Source organism: Tamandua tetradactyla, chromosome 15 (assembly GCF_023851605.1).
Source record: "Tamandua tetradactyla isolate mTamTet1 chromosome 15, mTamTet1.pri, whole genome shotgun sequence".
NCBI classification, from domain to species: Eukaryota; Metazoa; Chordata; class Mammalia; order Pilosa; family Myrmecophagidae; genus Tamandua; species Tamandua tetradactyla.
In genome coordinates this window covers 58,966,476-58,985,184 of record NC_135341.1, presented here as the reverse complement: position 1 = coordinate 58,985,184, position 18,709 = coordinate 58,966,476, and the positions used below count along the sequence as shown (strand labels likewise).

General features: G+C 37.6%; 1 long non-coding RNA gene across 1 annotated transcript in view; it reads left to right on the top strand.

Annotated features, from left to right (window-relative positions):
- Positions 1-16,844, top strand: part of LOC143658002 (uncharacterized) — a 342,442-nt gene extending 325,598 nt beyond the window's left edge. Inside the window, exon 3 of the long non-coding RNA XR_013163058.1 lies at positions 16,702-16,844. This is a non-coding gene — a long non-coding RNA (uncharacterized LOC143658002). The remainder of the gene's footprint in view (positions 1-16,701) is intronic.
- Positions 16,845-18,709: the final 1,865 nt, after the last annotated feature.

Genomic DNA, 18,709 nt, shown 5'->3' with positions numbered 1-18,709 from the left:
TTCATTGATGGATATTTGAGTTGTTTTGGCCATTGTGAACAAGCTGCTATGAACATTGGTATACAAGTATCTGTTTGGATCTCTGTTTTCTGTTCTTTTGGGTATATACAAAGGATGGGATGGCTTATTAAAATGATAATTCTCAATTTAACAATTTGAGAACCCAGCGAACTATTTTCCCCAGAGGCTATACCATTTCACATTTCCACAAGCAATACCTAGGGGTGCTAATTGCCCACAGCCTCTCCAGCACTTATAATTTTCCTTTTTTTTTTAAGTAACCATTCTTGGCGGTATGAAGTGGTATTTCATTGTGGTTTTGATTTGTATTTCCCTCATGACTAATGATGCTGAACCTCATTTCATGTCCTTCTTGGCCATTTTTATGTCTTCTTTGGAAAAATGTGTGGCCAAGTACTTTACCATTTTTACTGGGTTGTATTTTTTTGTTGAGTGGTAGGATATCTCTATATATTCTGAATTTTGAATTCTTATCAGATATGTGGTTTTTCAAATATTTTCTCCCATTTTTTTAGGTTGTCTTTAACTTTCTGAACAATGTCTTTTGTTGTACCTAATTTTGATGAAGTCCAACATCTACTTTTTCTTTAGTTGCTTCTGCTTTTCATGTCATATATAAGACTTTATTGTCAAACCCAAGGTCATGAATATTTTCCATATATTTTCTTCTAAGAGTTTTATAGTTTTAGCTCTTCTTGTCAAGTTATTGATCTATTTTGTGTTAGTTTTTGTATATGTTGTGATGTAGAGTTCCAATTTAATCTTTGTGCATGTGGATATCCAGTTGTTTTGGGAGGAGTTTTGAAGAGTTTATTCTTTCTGCATGGAGTGGACTTCACACCCTTGTCGAAATCAATTGGCCATAGATGTGTGAATTTATTTTTGGACTTTCAATCCAGTTCCATCAGTCTATAGACCTAACCTTATGTTGTTTTGATTACTTTAGCTTTGAAACAGATTCTGAAATTGGGAAATATGTATTATCCAAATTTGTTTTTTGCAAGGAAATTTTGACTATCCAGGGTCCCTTTCAATTCCATATGAATTTAAGGATTGGCTTTTCTATTTTTTTTTTTGCAAAAAAGTTTGCCAGAATTTTGGCAGAATGACATTGAATACATGCATCACTTTGGGTAGTAGAAATATTTACTTTTGAAACTTTTTCACCATTCCCTAGCCCTAGCCCCAGACTCCTCAGTACCAACCTCACCAACGGTTATTGTGATGATCAATTAAATAATGGACACAATGTCGAACAATAATGAATGCTCTGTTTTATCTCTCCTTTATTCTGTGTGTATGTTCACAGGTGTGCATATGTATATAATATGCATATATGTGTGTGTATATACTTATTTTTTAATGCATTGTGTTTCTACTGCAAATTAATTGAATTATTTACTTTATAATCTTCTAAGAGCCCAGTCCAACGTCCCTTCTTCTCTGGAATCTACAGACACTCCTTAGCAAACTCTTGCTGGATTATATCTAAAGGAACAAAAGAGATGAAGAAAGTTGTCATTATGTACAGTCTAGATGAATCATACCAAATTTTATATCATAAATGCCTCTATACACTATATACCATATTATGTATTTACCCATGTTTATGAATTGACATGACACCTAAACTCTTCAAACAACATTTCCTTTGTTTGAAAATTTTATCTCGAGAAGTAGACAATATTGTTCTTTTCATTGTTTAGGATTGTGGAATGAGATATGACAAACACTTGGAAAGATGATAACTGTACTTATCTATTGAGATTCCCTTAAAGCAGAAGTCACCATTAGTACTAACTAACCAAACTTTTCCTTTATAATTTACTTTTCCCTACAGAAGACCCCATGTCTATGTTCTGAGCCTTATGTTTTCTTTTGTTGTTATTGTTTTTGTTTTTGCTTGGTTCCTTGGGGACATCATCTTCTGAAATAGTTTCGACTATTTTGCTTTTATTTCTGTGTATTGTCAAAAGTGCATTTCTCAAAACCTGCAATTCTCTAACTTTCTGCTTAGACCTGTTCATCTTTGTTTCTGTCGATATTTCCAATTGGATATCCTGTAGGTTTATGGTGCAAAATGGAGAAGGATTTCTTTATGTTTCCACCAAAACACTTTCCCTCTTCCCCATCATTCTCGCCAATGCCCCTATTCACCCTGTTCATTGACCTACTATCCTGGTGATCTTCCCGTCCTTTTGAATTTCAACATCAATTATTTTCTGCAACAGTCATAAAGAAATTTTTTTATTTAATTAAAAGCTTTTTCTTTTCATGTCTTCTATTTTCATACCATTATGCTAGCTGTTGGAAAGAGTTTAAAGATAAATCTAATAGTTGGCAGACTAGAATAGGGTTTGCCAAACTACCATAAACCATATCTAGCCTTCCACCTGTTTTTTTTTTTTTTTTTTTTTTTTGGCATGGGCAATCTCCAGTAATCAAACCCGCATCTCTGGCATAGCAGGTGAGAACTGTGCCACTGAGCCACCATTACCCGCCCCTTCCACCTATTTTTGTAAACAAAGTTTTATTGGAACATAGTCATGCACACGTTTTTACAGATCACCTGTGTCTGCTTTCCCACTACAACACTAGAATCGAATAGTTGCTGCTGTGACCACATGGCCCAGAAAACCTAAAATGTTTACTTTACAGAAAATGTTTTCCAAACCCTCATCTAAAAGATGTCAGGATATGTGTATGTGTGTTTATGTGTGTGTTCATCATAGTATAAGAGATATGTTTAAGTATAAATACACATTCGGACCCTTTTGAACTTAGACATACCTTCCATGAGATGCAAACAAACAAGCAAATTGATCTACGTTCCAAAGTGATGTGATAATGAAGACACAGGAGTAATTAAGATCTGTTAAAGGGCTAAAAATGGGTAAGACTTTACAGAAATAGCTCAAATTTCAGTTGAATAATTGAAAATTAGTATAATTTTGATAACCACAGGTGAGCTAAGTTAGTTCTTTCAATAAATATTTATTGAATACCTACTGACATACTCAAATAGTATTTAATTGTTTTGAAGGGAAAGTACATAGTAAAATGGGAATATACATCAGGGACATCTACCTGTGGTGGCAGGGAAAGAGGCTGCAGGGGAGGAGGGTGTGTGGACTTCTGAGTTTATCCTGGAAGAAGTGATATTTAAAGTAAGATCTGAAAGAGAGGAGTGCTCCGGATGAAGAGGGGGTGGTGATACTGAAAGAATGGTCACAGCTCTCTTATACTCAGTCCAGTTTTTCAGTCTGTGGTGATTTTCATGCCCAGTAGTGTTAGAATGAAAATTCCCAATTGTCTGTGCCCTTTGAAGTAGAAACTCAGTAAGTGGTACTAATAATAGAATGAGCTTGATGCCGAGGGCAAGCTACTCTTGGTACTTTGCCATACTGTGGAGCATGGATACAGTAACTTTAAGGAATTTTCCACTAATCAGCCATGGCTCATGTTTTTTGGCCATTGGAAATTAATATTTTTGGATGTTAGGCTTAATTGAATTAGCTCATCACCTTAAAGCGTATACTAATAACTTCGGTGATAGACTTAAATTTTCTGTCTGTTCAACTCAGTTCATTTGTATGGATCTAGTTATTGCTGATTTCTAAAGCTCCAGCCCAAAGCTTTCTGCTGAACTCCAGAACCACAGATCTCTTTTGGCTAGACATAGGAACAAATAGACACAACATTGATATGTTCAAAATTGAATATTTTTTCAGTTGCAATTCTATATTCACATTAGTTTTTTTTCAACTTTTTAAATTTTGTAGTATAACATATATACAAAGCAAAGAAATAAAAAAGCAGTGGTTTTCAAAACACTCTTCAACAAGTAATTACAGAATAGATCCCAGAATCTGTCATGGGCTACCATATGATCCTCTCATATTTTTCCTTCTAGCTGCTCCAGAATATAGGAGGTTAGGGGGCTTAAATACTTTTTTATCATCACAATCGACTTTTTTCCTTCTTTTTTTGTGAACAATAACATATACAAAAAAGCTATAAATTTCAAAGCACAGCAACACAATTAGTTGTAGAACATATTTCAGACTTTGACATGGGTTACAATTTCACAATTTTAGGTTTTTACTTCTAGCTACTCTAAAATACTGAGGGCTAAAAGAGATATCAATTTAATGATTCAGCATTCATATTCATTTGTTAAGTCCTATCTTCTATGTATAATTCCACCATCACCTTTGATCTTTCCATACCTCTCTTTGGGGTTGTTTGGGCTATGGCAAGTCTAAATTTTTGATATTGGAAGGGTCTGTCACTAATATGGGGTAGGGAAATGGAACTATCTGATATTCTGGAGAGGGTGGTCTAGGTTTCAGGACTTATCTGGACCGGAGACCCATCTGGAGGTTGTAGGTTTCTGAAAAGTTGCTCTAGTGCCTGGAACCCTTGAGGAATCTTATATATTGCCCTAGGTGTTCTTTAGGATGGGCTGGAATGGTCCTGGCTGGAGGATGGCAGGTTATAACAGGTAGTAAGGTCTACCTGAAACTTGCATAATAGCAACCTCCAGAGTAGCCTCTGGACTTTATTTGAACTCTCTCTGCCTCTGATACTTTATTAATTACACTTGTTTCCCCCTTTTGGTCAGGATGTAATTGTTGATTCCATGGTGCCAGGTCTGAATTCATCCCTAGGAGTCATCTCCCATGTCACCAGGGAGACTTTCACCCCTGAATGTCATGTCCCATGTAGTGGGGAGGACAATGATTTCACTTGCAGAGTTGAGCTTAGAGAGACTGAGGCCACATCTGAGCAACAACAGAGGTCCTCCAGAAGTAACTCTTAGGCATGCCTATAGGTAGTCTAAGCTTTTCTGCTACCTACATAAGCTTCACAAGAGTAAACCTCATGATCGAGGACATGGCCTATTGATTTGGGTATCCCTAAACTTTGACACAGTATCAGGGGATTCCCTGATGGTAAGGTTTAACAGTTCCATATTCTTTCTCCCCTCCCTCAGGGAAGTTTGCTAATACTTTTTGACAATCTGGTTAATATACTCTAGGATGTTTCCAGGCACTACAATAATCTGTACAGGACATATTAGTTTTTTTATTGTGGGATATTTGTATGTATTCTCATTTTAACCATATTTAAGTATATACCTATGACATTAATTGCATGCACAATGCTGTGCTACCATCAACACTATCCATCATCAGAATTGAATTTACTGGCTTTTAAGCTGCCCCACTTCCTAATCATGATCGTCTTTATTTGCTCCCTCTACTAGTGAATAGTGTTATATATCACTTGGGAATCATCCCTCTCCCCCCATGCCAAGTCCTAATGACATCTCTTTTTCAGGCCACCATCACCTCTTGTTCATACCACTGAGTCACCTTCCTAATCAGACCTCTACTCTTTGGTCTGGCCCTGTCCCATCCATTTCTAGGGTCCTCCAGAGTTTCTGTTGCTAAATACAAATCCATTGAAGTTATTCCCCTGAGTGAAATATTTCACTGGCTTCTCTTTGACTTGGTTTAAAATTTAAACTCCTAAAATCCCTTTGGACATGTGCTCTCCCTATTTCTCCAAGTCCATCTTTTGTCCTCTCTCCATCTTCCCCTTAACTCCCCCATCCTCCCATAAGTTTTGACACACTGAACTTCCGACTTTGACCCTGTTCTCTCTTGCCTCTGAGCCTTCATACAATCAGGGCCATTCTTTCAGTGTCTCCACCCCCTCTTCATCTGGAACACTCTTCTCTTTTCAGTTCCTATTTTAAATAGCACTTCTTCCAGGATAAACCCAGAAGTTCACACACACTTCTTTCCTTCCCTTGCACCCACTTCCCTGCCACCACAGTAGGTAGGTGCCATTGATGTGTATTCTCCTTTTACTACCTATTCTCCCTTCAAAACAATTAAACCAGTGTTTTTGTAAGTGTTTATTCAAATATTTGCTCCCCTTGCTAATTATTAGTCTCCTTTAAAGCAGGGTCTGGGTCTTTCTTTCTCATGTTTGTGGCACAGCTAAACATCAGGTCCATTGCAAAGCCTCACTAAATAAATGTTTCATGAACGAGTGGATGGATGATTCATTGGGAGTACCCACTGGGTCCTACTCACAGTGTCAGGTGCATCAGATGCAGGGTAAAAAGATTATTCATTTTTGCCCAAGTGCCATTCATGATCTAGCACTGAAAATCCTCTTACAACAGATAAACCAGTTTATCTCTTGATTTTAGTGAATAAAAGACTTGTAAAAATCTTTTTCCATTTATCTTAGTGCCACATTTATAGGTTAATTTCATTTTGGGAAACAAACCCCTTTTGGTTTCAGATACTCTGGGGCTTTAGGTCTGTCCTCCAGTGATGGTCTATGTGACTTGAGCTTCCAACACACTCTTGCAGGAGCAATAATATATTTGGGCTCTTTGAATGTGCTCTGAGACAGGAATCAGTTGTAAGGTGACTTTTAGTGTGAAAAAGAAAAATAGGTATTCGAATCGATTACTCAGAAAGAAATTAGTGTCTTCCAGGTTGATAAATTTTCCCATCTGGCAGGAAAGGGAGGAAGGAAAGAAGAATGGAGAAAGGAAGCAAAGGCAAGAGGGAGGGAAGGAGAAAATGAGAGAAGGGAAGGAGAGAAGCTTATACAAATTCTAATCTCCAAGCCAAGTTGCATATTTGTATTGATTTAAAATTATAAGTAATTAGTAGCATTTTTTTAGTAGTAGCATTTTAATTCAATAATAATTGTTAATCTCAAATGAGTGCAAGACTCTATTAAGTGCTTTATTAACTCCTTTAATCCCAATGGTAATTTTGGGAGGTAGGTTCTATGGAAATGAAAATCTTGGGAGGTAGGTTCTTGGAGGTAAATCTGTGTTTACAGATAAAGAAACTGAGGCACAGGGCGAATAAGGGACTTCACCAAAATTAGAAATCTGGGAGGCAGCTGTTTGTGGCTTTGATTATGGATACCAGTCTCTAGAATTTGTGTTCTGAACCACTTTTTGCCACTGTTTCCTTTCTCTCAACATGTCTTTATGGAGTATCATCTACGTACCAAATAGTTTTACATAACTCATTTCATTTCATTTTGTTTGTTTTTGCATGGGTAGGCACCAGGAATCGAACCCGGGTCTCCGGCATGGCAGGGAAGAGCTCTACCTGCTGAGCCACTGCAGCCCGCCCATACCTCATTTCATTTTATCTTTCACAATAACCCAGTGATGCATGGATTTTCAGATGAGGGAAGATGTAGAGGTTATGGAGGGAATTGTTGAAGATAACATAACTAGAAAGCCACAGAGCCAACATTTATGACTAGTTGCTCAGACTTTAAGCCCAATGCTATTTTCATTCCTGTACGAACAACTTGACCATTTCTACCCTTTCCAGTTGTTTGTAAAAACAACTGAGAGATTTTGAGATTTCCTTTCCACCCCCATCCATGCCAGAAACCCCCTTTCCAATCTTCAAAGCACCATGAGTCATTCTAATAATTAGTACTAAGTAATAAACAGGGGCTCTAATGTCATCATAGTAGAGATTTAATAATCACTAAGTGCTGGGTCCTAATTTCTAGAAGAGAGTGTCTGATGGAATTACGTCATTATCTAGGTTATCTCGTCCAACCAAATAGGAGTGGGGGAGTCACCTGGTATACCTTTCTGGGCTCAGGATATTCTTCAGTAGGGTCTGGAAAGCACCAGCTTGGCTGGCAAGGGTGGTGAAACATGTCTGCTAGAGCATACAGAAGTTTCTATTACATTCCACCTTTTGAAGTTTTGAAATTCAACAATAGCAATAAATTAAGTGTCAGAAAGCACCACGTTTTATGATCATTTTGGACAAAGGCGCCCTGATAAGCAAAGCTCACTCAGGCACTTTATGTTTAAAAGTCATAGAAAAAGTGATGTTGGAGAAATAAAGACAGTTCCCACGTCAGGGAAGCAACAATAGCCATAACAACAACAACAAAAAGAAACACGCATTTTCCTCAGAGAAACAAATCTGCTAAGGCCAAGCCAGAGACTTATCTTTGAGGGATGTTACAAAAGATAATATGTCAAAGAAGAGAAGACTTTTTTTTTTCTGTTCCTCTGGGGTGAACTTAAAAGTTTCTCCCCATTTCCTTGTGCAGTCTCCTTCCTTTTGAGTGTCATGATTTAGATTCCTTTAAAAAGATTTATTTGAAAGAAGCCTCTTATACTTTAGGGGCTGTTTGTCTCTTTCTCCCTCTTTATTCCCTCCCTCTTAAGCCTTTGTAACCGAACAAAGTAACCACTTGTCCCATACAGGGTGCAGAGGAAGCTTTGGCGTGGGCCTTACTGCCCGTTCAGGCTCTGTATTCAGCTAGTTATAAGTGAAATCTTTGGAAACCACACAGCGGGAACCCTTTGCTTGGGGCGGGGCGGGGTGGGGGAGGGTTGGGGAGGGAACTTTGAAAAACCTATTGAAACTCTGAGAGCTGTTGGGTAGAAATTGTTCTTTTTGGACACCCTCATGGGCAGCACGGGAAATAAACACACACAGGAAGTCATTTAGCCTCTCTGTGAACTGCGTGTTGACATTTGTTAACCAAAAATCCTTTGTGGGTACTTAAAAAATTTTTGCATGTGTGTATGTATATGTAGGCATGTACATGTGTGCGTTTGACTGTCGACATACAGGCATATATGTGTTTAAACATTTTCTGTTTTCCCCCATCACAGTGTTTATAATGAGTGTTGCTAAAAGTAAAACTAACAATGGGAAAAGAATTACATGAGTAAATATGAATATTATTCAACTTTTTTAGGAATAAAAGCTAGATATTTGTGATACATTTTCTGAACAAGCAATACTTAACAACGTACTGGTGGACCTTCCACAGATGTACTTTGTAGCATCTTACACTAACTCTGCTTGCCCCACCGTGCCATTATTCATGCATAATGACTGATTAACATTTTTTATCTTTACCTATATGACTCTTGCTTTAGAACTTAGGTAACTTTAAAATCTACAATATAGGGTCACTGAATCCTTGCTATATATAAGATGTGGGGTCTAATGACAACTGGAAATATGGATTTAAAAAGACAAATTGGAAGGGCAATAAATGCATTTTATGGGGAAAATGAAGGTGCATGAACAAAAGGATAGAATATCAATGTCCAATATGCAGCTTCAAATGTGGTTGTCATATGAGCCATTTGGTTGTTAGGAAGAGAAATCCATTCAAACTAGTGAAGGTGAAGGAGGAGACATGACAACAATATACGGGATACACATGAAACATGTCAACAGACCTTATAAGAAGGAGCAAATCTTTGGTTTCTCTCCCATCTGGACCACACTGTCTGAATTCATTTCTCTCTGCACATCTGCTCCTTTCATTTTGCCTATTCTACAGTCATTTAATTACAATTGTCACTCAAGATCATCTAAGCAGAAAAGAATAATTTAATATCTGGGTACTGGAATATCTTATGGAGCTCCAAATCAGGAGGTAGTTAGATGTTGCAAGAAACCAAAATCAAAAACTAAAAAGCCACACAGAACTGAAATTTCTTTCCATTTCCAATGAGCAGGATTGTCTCCTGTGTATGTTACTGTTTCTTCCTCCTTCCCCAACCCCCTTACTCTGGCTTCCCCAGTTCACATAACCAACTCCCAGCTCTTCCTTGACAATACTTCTTAATTCAAACATCTGATGGAGATTTACAGTTCATCAGCAATTCCATATTTCTCGAAGAAGTTACCTGGTTGGCCGAGGTAGGGTCAGGTGACGGTGTGGTTCAATAAGACTCAAATTGGAGAAGTCCCCTGGAATAGCCATGTCTCTATAGGTATATACTTCAGCAGAAGCTGTGGGAAAACTAGCTGGGCTACCAAAACTGATAAAAATATCTACCACCATAATTATTATAGGACTCTCTGCTCTACTGGTACACAGTATATTCCGTTTATTTAAGTTGCACCTATTAGAAAGGACATGAATACTCTTTAAGACTAATGTCAGCAGTAGTTTTAGGTTAACATTGGAATAGACTTAATGTACTTTCAGAGTAAATTTATTGACTACATTTCTAGAATTACCTTGCAATTTCTTCTTGCTGAGGAGAACATTCACTAATGCTGTCTGAGCAACTTCTGAAGAGGACAAATGTGGACAGTTCGAGCTGGTTATTTTGTCATCACCAGTAATTAATTAAATGTGGGATAATGTTAGTGTTATAGCACATGATAATGATATTATCAACCAAGAAAGAAGGTATTATTCCATAGCAGTGAGTTGTTCTCATGTCTGCATCTCACAACATTTTCATGCCCTTTTAAGTCCCTGGCTCTCTCTATATATTTATATGAACAAATATCTGTAGTGGTTTCTCTTTTAATTTCTCTTTTGGGGTGGAGTATATGGTTTATTTCTAACGTTTATTCTCTGGAGATGACAAACTGTCAATCACATAACCTTCACTAAGTATCCTTTGACTCTGTAGTCCTTGCTTCTGTATCCTTACTAGCTGGGTGTTCTTAGGCAAGTTGCCTAATGTCTATAAGTCCAGTTTCTTTACCGATAAAATGTGGATAATAACACCTAAATCACTGGATTGTTCTGAGGATTCAAAAGTAATGCATAAAAGATGCACAGCAGTGAGTGTTCAGTTAACGTGGCTGTTATGAGTACCATCATCACATCTATTATTCTCAGAGAGCTGGTAGCAGCAGTTGCCTCTTAATATTGTTATGGAAAAGACATGAGTTATTAGAATATAAATATAAAGCATTTAAAACAGTGTCCGATAGGATTAGTAAGTGTTAGCTATTATTATTCCCCTGTATCATTCATTCACTTGTGCCCAAGAATCTTACAGTATTGGTTATTCCCTTCTTCCTTGTTGCATTTTTTTCTTAGTGCAGTCTCCTCCTGCTCCTCCCTTTATCTTCCTTTTGTTTGCTAGTGCTGACTAATTAAACCAGCAAGAATTCCCTGGAGTTTTGTAATTTCTAGGAGCATGTTAAGAGGGTCCTTATTTTGTGATGTGCTACCTTTTTTTTTTTTTTCCAACAGCCCTGACCCCTGATCTATTGGCAGGCACCAGAAGATGCTGTCAGCCCTTGGTTATTCAGAAGCTCTTTATCCAGACCCTGGGCTCTTCTCTCTGGCTGTCTGCCTTTTGTCTGTTGGATGCTTCATGGCATTGCTCTCAGAAGGTGTGCCAGGGACGGAACAGAGAGTGGAACTCAGATTAGCCAGTTATGGGATCTAGAAAATTAGGATTTGGGGGCCACTGGGCTTCAGTTTCTGATCCATCTCTATCCTCCATTTTGATAGAAAGATCAGAATCTGACTTTTACAAAAGTGCTGTACTTTTTTTTTTCTTTGATTTAGATATAATTAAGATGTTATAGAATGTAAAAATCTTTAATGTTAAGTTCAATGTGTTTTTCCAAATATATGCATTTGTGTAATGACCACCCCAAAAAAGACAGCAAACATTTTCAGCACTCAAGAAAATCACCTTTTATTTTTAAAATGAATTCCCCTCAACTATCCCAGCAACCATTTTCTGATTTTGATTGCTACATATGTTTTACCTTGAACTTAATATGAATGAAATCATACTTATCTGTTCTTTCATGCCAGTCTTCTTTCACTCATAATGTTTTTGAGATTCATCATGTTATACTTTTGTCAGAAATCTGTTCTTTTTAAATTGCTGAGTAATATTTCATTGTATGAGTATAAACCAATTTCTTTTCTATCCATTCTCTTGTTAATGGACACTTGGTTAATTTCTAGTTTGGGGCTATTATGGATGAAGTTGCTATGCATTTTCATATAAAAGTCTTATATGCACCTCTGTTTCTTTTGAGTAAATAACCACAGATAGAATTGTTGGGTGATAAGGTATAAATATGGTTAATTTTAATAGAAAGTTCCAAACAGTTTTTGAAAGTAGCTGTATCATTTTACTCTGCCACCAACAGTGTATAAGAGTTTCAGGTCCTTGGTAATCACACCTACACTTAGTGTTATCAGTTTTTGTTTTTTTAGTTTTAGCAAGTCAAGGGAGTATAAATTGTATACTTATTGGTATGTTATTGTAGCATTATTTTACATTTTCCTGATGACTAATAATTTGGGGCACCTTTCACATGCTTACTGGCCATCCTAATATCTTCTTTAGTGGATTATCCTTTCAAATTTTTAACAACAGTGCAGTCAAGCCAATTTGACCTATATTTTTGAGCCCCTATTCTCACTCAATCAAAGGGAAAGTGTCAGTGAAACAGGTACTATGGCAGAGACAAAGAAGTTCAAGAAGTCATGAACAAGCTATCAATGCTCTACCCACACCTTCTGGACACTTATTATTATTATTATTATTATTATTATTATTATTATTATTATTATTTGCATGGGCAGGTACTAGGAATCGAACCCAGGTCTCTGGCATGGCAGGTGAGAATTCTGGCACTGAACCACCGTTGCACTGCCCTGGACACTTACTTTTGTAGGGCGTGCCAACAGCACCTTAGGGCTCTATCTGAGATCTTTCTTTTAATCTAGGTGTACTGGGGGCAGAGGGGCAGAGGTAACAGGGAATGAATGTCCCCAGCATCAACCCTCAGCCAGTGATAAATGGGAACTGAAGGTTAAATACCCCCCTGCTTCCTTGCAGTTTGGGTAGAATAGCGTTAAAGCATGTTCTACACCATTTCCCAGAGAACTGAATCTCAGTTCTCTACGGTAATAACTATTCAAGATAGCAACTTATAGATATTATTTTATTCCTTTTTCTCTCCCACTTCACATTTTCCTACTGATTTCCCTGGGATCACGTCCAAAACTACCTTTATTCAAGTTCTTGGTTGTAGTCTACTTCTGAGGAAACATACTTTTTGGGTTTGTTAAAGCTGCCAGAATGCAATATATCAGAAATGGGTTGGCTTTTATAAAACAGATTTATTAAGTTGCAAGTTAACAGTTCTAAGGCTATAAAAATATCTAAACTAAGGCATCCAGTGCCAGCTGCCTTGACTCAAGAAAGGGCCAATAAAGTTCCAGGTTCCTCTATCAGCTAGAAAGGCACATGGCATCATCTGCTAGCTTTCACTCCTGGCTTCTTCAAATGGCTTTCTCGGGGGCATTTTCTTTCTGTGTATCCAAAGATTTCTGTTGGTGTCAGCTCTAAAGCTTTTTTCAAAATGGTTCCTTCTTAAAGGACTCCAATAAGTGACACCACCTTTAATGGGTAGAGACACATCTCCATGGAAACCACTTAATCAAAAGGTCCTACCCACAGTTGGGTGGGTTACAGCTTCATGGAAACAACTTAATAAAAAAGATCCCACCCAACAATATTGAATGAGTTTTGAAGAAACATGGCTGTCCCCAACAAGAAAGGATCAGGAAAAAGGACATGGCTTTTCTGGGGTACATTACAACTTCAAACTGGCATACTCAGTAAGCTGCCTATCCCACAGGATGTGTGTTAGGAGGTGACTTGTGTGCAAAAGTTAAGGCATCAGATGAACTATGCTGATGAAATTAAAACATTGATATCCTGGATAGACAAACAAATGAAAGAATCAGATAAGCATGACAAAAAATTGGTAATGCCAGTGTCTAGCAGAAGAATAATTGCACATGGACTGACAGTTGGAGCTACTGGCATGTCTTGAAGTATAAAAGATGGGGACTGGCAGGGTAACTGAAGTATGGACTGAGAGGAGGGGAGGACATTTTAGGAGGTATATGGTTTGTGACAGTGGTGTGACTATACAAGTCATATTTGGCTCCCAACAATCTGTTGGGAGCTTGAGATTGTATGGAAAGGAGAAAAGTAAGCTTGGCTTTGTAATGATAAGATCACATTAGAGAGGACCTCATATAAGACACCAAGAAGTGTGTGCTGTGTCTTACAGGAGTTAGAAAGGCATAAGATGCTTTTTGGAAGAGGAGTAACAGAATAAAAGTAGGTTTTTGGAAACACTATCCTGGAGTCAGTGTGCATAGACAACCAAGGCGTAAGGTACAAGATTTATGATGCAGTGTCAGTGGCCATGGCATAAATTGATAAAACCATGAGAATGGGTAGCAGTAATGAGAATGGAAAGGAAAACACCATGTCAGTAGAATTTAGTGACACCAATAATAGAAGAGGAGAGATAAATGAGTAAAAATTGTTCTGAGGCCTCAAGACGGTTTAAAAATATGATCATAACATTAACTGGAATAAAGAAATTATGGGGGGTTAAATATTAGGATAAAAATTCATTTAATTTTATACATAGTGATTTAAATTTTGATTCCGCACATGGTGATAATGATACCTCCATGGACAGCAGTTATTTTAAGATTTGGGATTGGAATTCAGGCATTTAAGTAAGGTCTGAGAGTCATCTTCTTGGACATAATGTTTAAAACTTTGAGCATGAATGTGATCACCAAGGAGAAAAAAAAGTGAAGAACACAGAACTGAGGAATAAACATAGGAAAATGTCCTCATTTAGGAATTAGAAAGAAAAAAAAGGGGCAAGAATGTGAGAGAAGAAGGAATAATCAGAGGGATCATATATTCAAAGGGAAAGATGATTTCAATGAGGAGGGATAAAAAATGTGAGAGGCTCCAAAAGCTAAAGAGCGTGAGGAATCCTTAGAGATATGGAATAGTCACTGGTGGTTTTTATTTCAATGGATTCTCAGCATGCTTGGAGTGCCAAGTTTTGAACAAATAGAAAATAACACTAAGTAGCCTAATCACATGCAAACACAATGTTTGGGAAACATTGTGACAGCTATATGAGATTAGAAAGGCCAGGGGTCAGCATAAACCACAGGCATCAGGAATGGGACCAAGTAGGGAAAACAACTTGTGCTTGAACATTGCAAAAGAGAGAGAAAAATGGATTTGTAGGAGGAAGGTCACCATGAATAAAATCAAGGACGAGTGTCTGATGCCATTTGGGATCATAGCTAAACTATGAGATGAGGGTATTACAAATTTATTTGTCCCTAACCAGCAAACCTTTCCAAGAACTTTAAGACCCCTGAGCTAATATAATTGTGGAGACAGATAAAATCTAACTCTCTAACAGTGTGATTTGAAGATGTAGTCTTGAAGGAGTTACCTATAGAGTGAACAGAGTTAGTGAGAATTATTGGTTTTAGTAAACATAGATGCAGAACAGAAACCAAGATACTTTTGGTCAAAGATAAGTTTTGTGGGTGGGTTCATTTATTCTTTGAAGTAACTATGTATATGGTACAAATAACAGAGGGTTTTATATAAAAATATAGTTTCAGCACTTAAAACCAAGCACAAATGTACTATCTTTTCAGAAGTACACTGTTTCTTTGCCAACAAATATTTGTCCTGGGGAGGTATGCAGTAGTGTATACCTTTTCATTCCTGTATCTGCACATCTCCTTGAACTGTTGAACAATTGGAGGTTAGGTGGTGATGGGAGATGAGGGTAGAGAAAGACAGACAGCCATAAAAATTGGCTGCCTTAACAAGGCTACATTCTCCGGTTTGTTATTCAAGTACTATAGGTGGCTAACTACCACTGAATCACTGATTTAAATTTTCTTTTCCCCTTACAAATATTTTGAGGCTATTGTGAGAGAACTGGGCCTGCCTAATGTATTTGAATTGCTAAGGTCCTTCCTTTCTTTTGGTAACCCCAGGATGCCCAAACCTGTCTACAGAAATGGTATCAGAATCTAGCTGAAAAGGAAACACAATCTCACATAAAGGTTTCTTCCCCACTGGGTTTCCTGAATATAATGACAATGAGATTAGCACATTTTCCCAATGATTGAGTTGGCATGTGCCCATACATATATAAATAGAATTTTTTGTGAAAGCTACTGTCCTACTTGCAATTTTATGATAAAAGTGTTCTCTGAAAAGAAACTATTATATGCCTTTATGTGCCATTGCCTTCTGAGAACAAAGAAGGACAGAAGATATAAGTGAGTTTTGTTTTCAGTTCATTTTACTATATACACAACTAGGAATAACCAGATATATTTAACATTCGGCAAATTGATATTTTCCTACTCCTCTACTGACCTCTTTTTAATTACATGGTTGGCCAGGATGGGGGTAAATTGTGATTTTGAGTCCTTCACCATTTTTCTGTATAGACAATGGAATGATGGAATGTTGGAGTGTATCCATGTTTCTGCTCATGTCTCCCATGGGAGAGAAATGGACTCACAGAATTTGAAGATATTTAGTGTCGGGCACTAATCTGGGCCTAAATCCCATCCCTGTAAACTAAGATTTTGTTTTCTACATTCATATAAAACACAGAAATGGTGAATTTCTAAGATGATTTCAGTGATGAAAGGATGTTTATGTAATTGAAAATGTCACCGTTGCTGTCACCACTAAAATATATCTCATTTCTGAAGGATGAAGTTGCATGTCACAAGGAGAAAAAACTGTTTTCAATGAGATAAATTTCAATTAGCCTGTGTGCTTTGAGAGCTCGTCAAAATTCTAACATGAGAAAATATTTTTATTCTAGTCAGAACAGTATTAAATGCTTCCTCTTAAGACCTCAGCCATTTCCCTTCACCAGCTGATTCTTGTGTCATGATCATACATGCGAATGCATGCTGCTATATATAGTTAGCTTGGGATTTATACAGAGCTGCCTTTACATTGCATTTCTTTTTTCTTGATAGTCTAGCTCCACAGTGAGAGTGTATCAAACTAGTAAGTCACGAGTGACCATGAGCCCTGGCTTCAGCTCCCAGTGGAACAGCAGCCAACCAGCTTGGAATACATATTCCTTTCCAAGAGCAAGCTTACATTACCAGTCCCATGCTAGCTACACCTACTGTACTGGACACCCTGCTGTAAGTACCCCACTTTCCTGTATTTAGTCAACTGCATGCTTTATACAGGTGCATTTGAATCTAGTCTTCTTTCCAAATGCCATTTCTCTTCAAAGGCAAGAGGTATGCTATTCCTGGGTTAAAGGGATGAGCAATGGAGAAGGTGTTAAATGGCATGTATTTGGGTGGTCTTTGCTGAAACGTGTTTCATTTGATATTATTTCGAGATGCTGCAGGTTGACAGAATTTTCGGACAGGTGTTGATTTAGAGACTGCATCTGCATCTGTTTCTGCTTTTATTCTTATGGGTTCCTCCTGGCTTTTTAGCTGGTTGTGCTTGCTCTGGGGGAGGGTGGCTCTCAAAATGGCATGGAGGAGTCAGTGGAGTCTGGGTTTTCCATCTTCATCAATAGCTTTGTTGGTATACTTTATAGTTATAGATACTTGGCTATAAATCCATCAATAGGGAGGATATTTTCCTCTTATTATACAGGACACAGAGGATGTTGGCATAGATGATTCAAAGGGCAAGAGAAATAGACCTTTAGTAGGGGTGAAATGAACTGATAGAATTTGAAGACCTTTTCAAGTAGGGCACCTGTTTCTTCCAGTATGCTTTTCTGTGTCTCGAGCCAATCCTCGTAGACTAGGATTTTGTATTATTGCAAATTACATTTTGAGCACTTGAAAAAGATCATAATAAAGGGTGATACGGAAGATCTCTGTTTACATCTGAAAATCCAAGTGCAGGACTCACAGGTAGTGAGAGACCTTTGAAAGTAAGTCACACAAAATGTGTTCCCCACATAGTAACCCCTCCAACTGTTCGAACATTGTAGACGTGGATGCTTTAGTCTTTCAGAAGACCCATTGAGGATTTCTGAACTTTGACTATCCTGTTTGTATTTCAAGGTTATGGAATTATAAAAGAGCCCAGGCCTCTAATGCAAGAGAATGTCTCAAATATCATGTCGTGGAGTCACATAAAAGAACATTGAAGGAATCCACTCAGAATGTCAATTAGTATAATTTTGTTAAAAGGCAATTTGGAAATAGCTATCAAGATTTACATCACATATACCTTTTGACTTGATAATGTGGAGGATACATGCATAAGGATGAAGGACGATGTGAACGATGACTGGGGAAAAGAACCTAAATATCCATCATTCATTTTCATTCATTCACCATTTTTTGGTGAAAATCCATTAAGCATTATTAAGCATTTACAATGTTCCAGCATTCTTCTAGGTAAAAGAGGCACAGCAGTGAAGAAGACCAAGTCCTTGCTCTCATGGGGCTTCCATTCCAGTATATAAAAATGTAAATAAATGCAAATATAATTACATATATAAAAATATAAATAAATACTAAGAAACAAGTGAGAAAAATATATAGTGCTGTTAAATACTATGTAGGGACTTAAAATAGCCACAAGTGGTAGACAGTGAATGGGGGACTACTTGAGGTTCTATTGTCAGCCAAGTCCTCACACAGGAGGCCAGGTTTTATCTGAGATCAGAATGGAAAGGAGATACAACCATGCAGGGTTCACGAGGAAGAACATTCCAGGCCAAGGGAACAGCCAGTGAGAAGAACCTGTGGAATGAATGAGCTCAGATGTTTCAGAGAAGTCAGTGTCCCTGGATCTTAAGTTGGGGAAGAATGGAAGGAAATGAGGCCAGAAAGAAAGACAGGAACCAGAGCATGTAGTGCTTTGTAATCCAGAGTAGGAAATTTAGACTTTATTCAAATGTGATGGGAGGTCATTGGTGTGTTTTGAAGACAAGGGAATGCAATGGCATATTTTATTTTTTAGACTGTCTCTGACTGCCAGGTGGAGAATTTCTGGTAG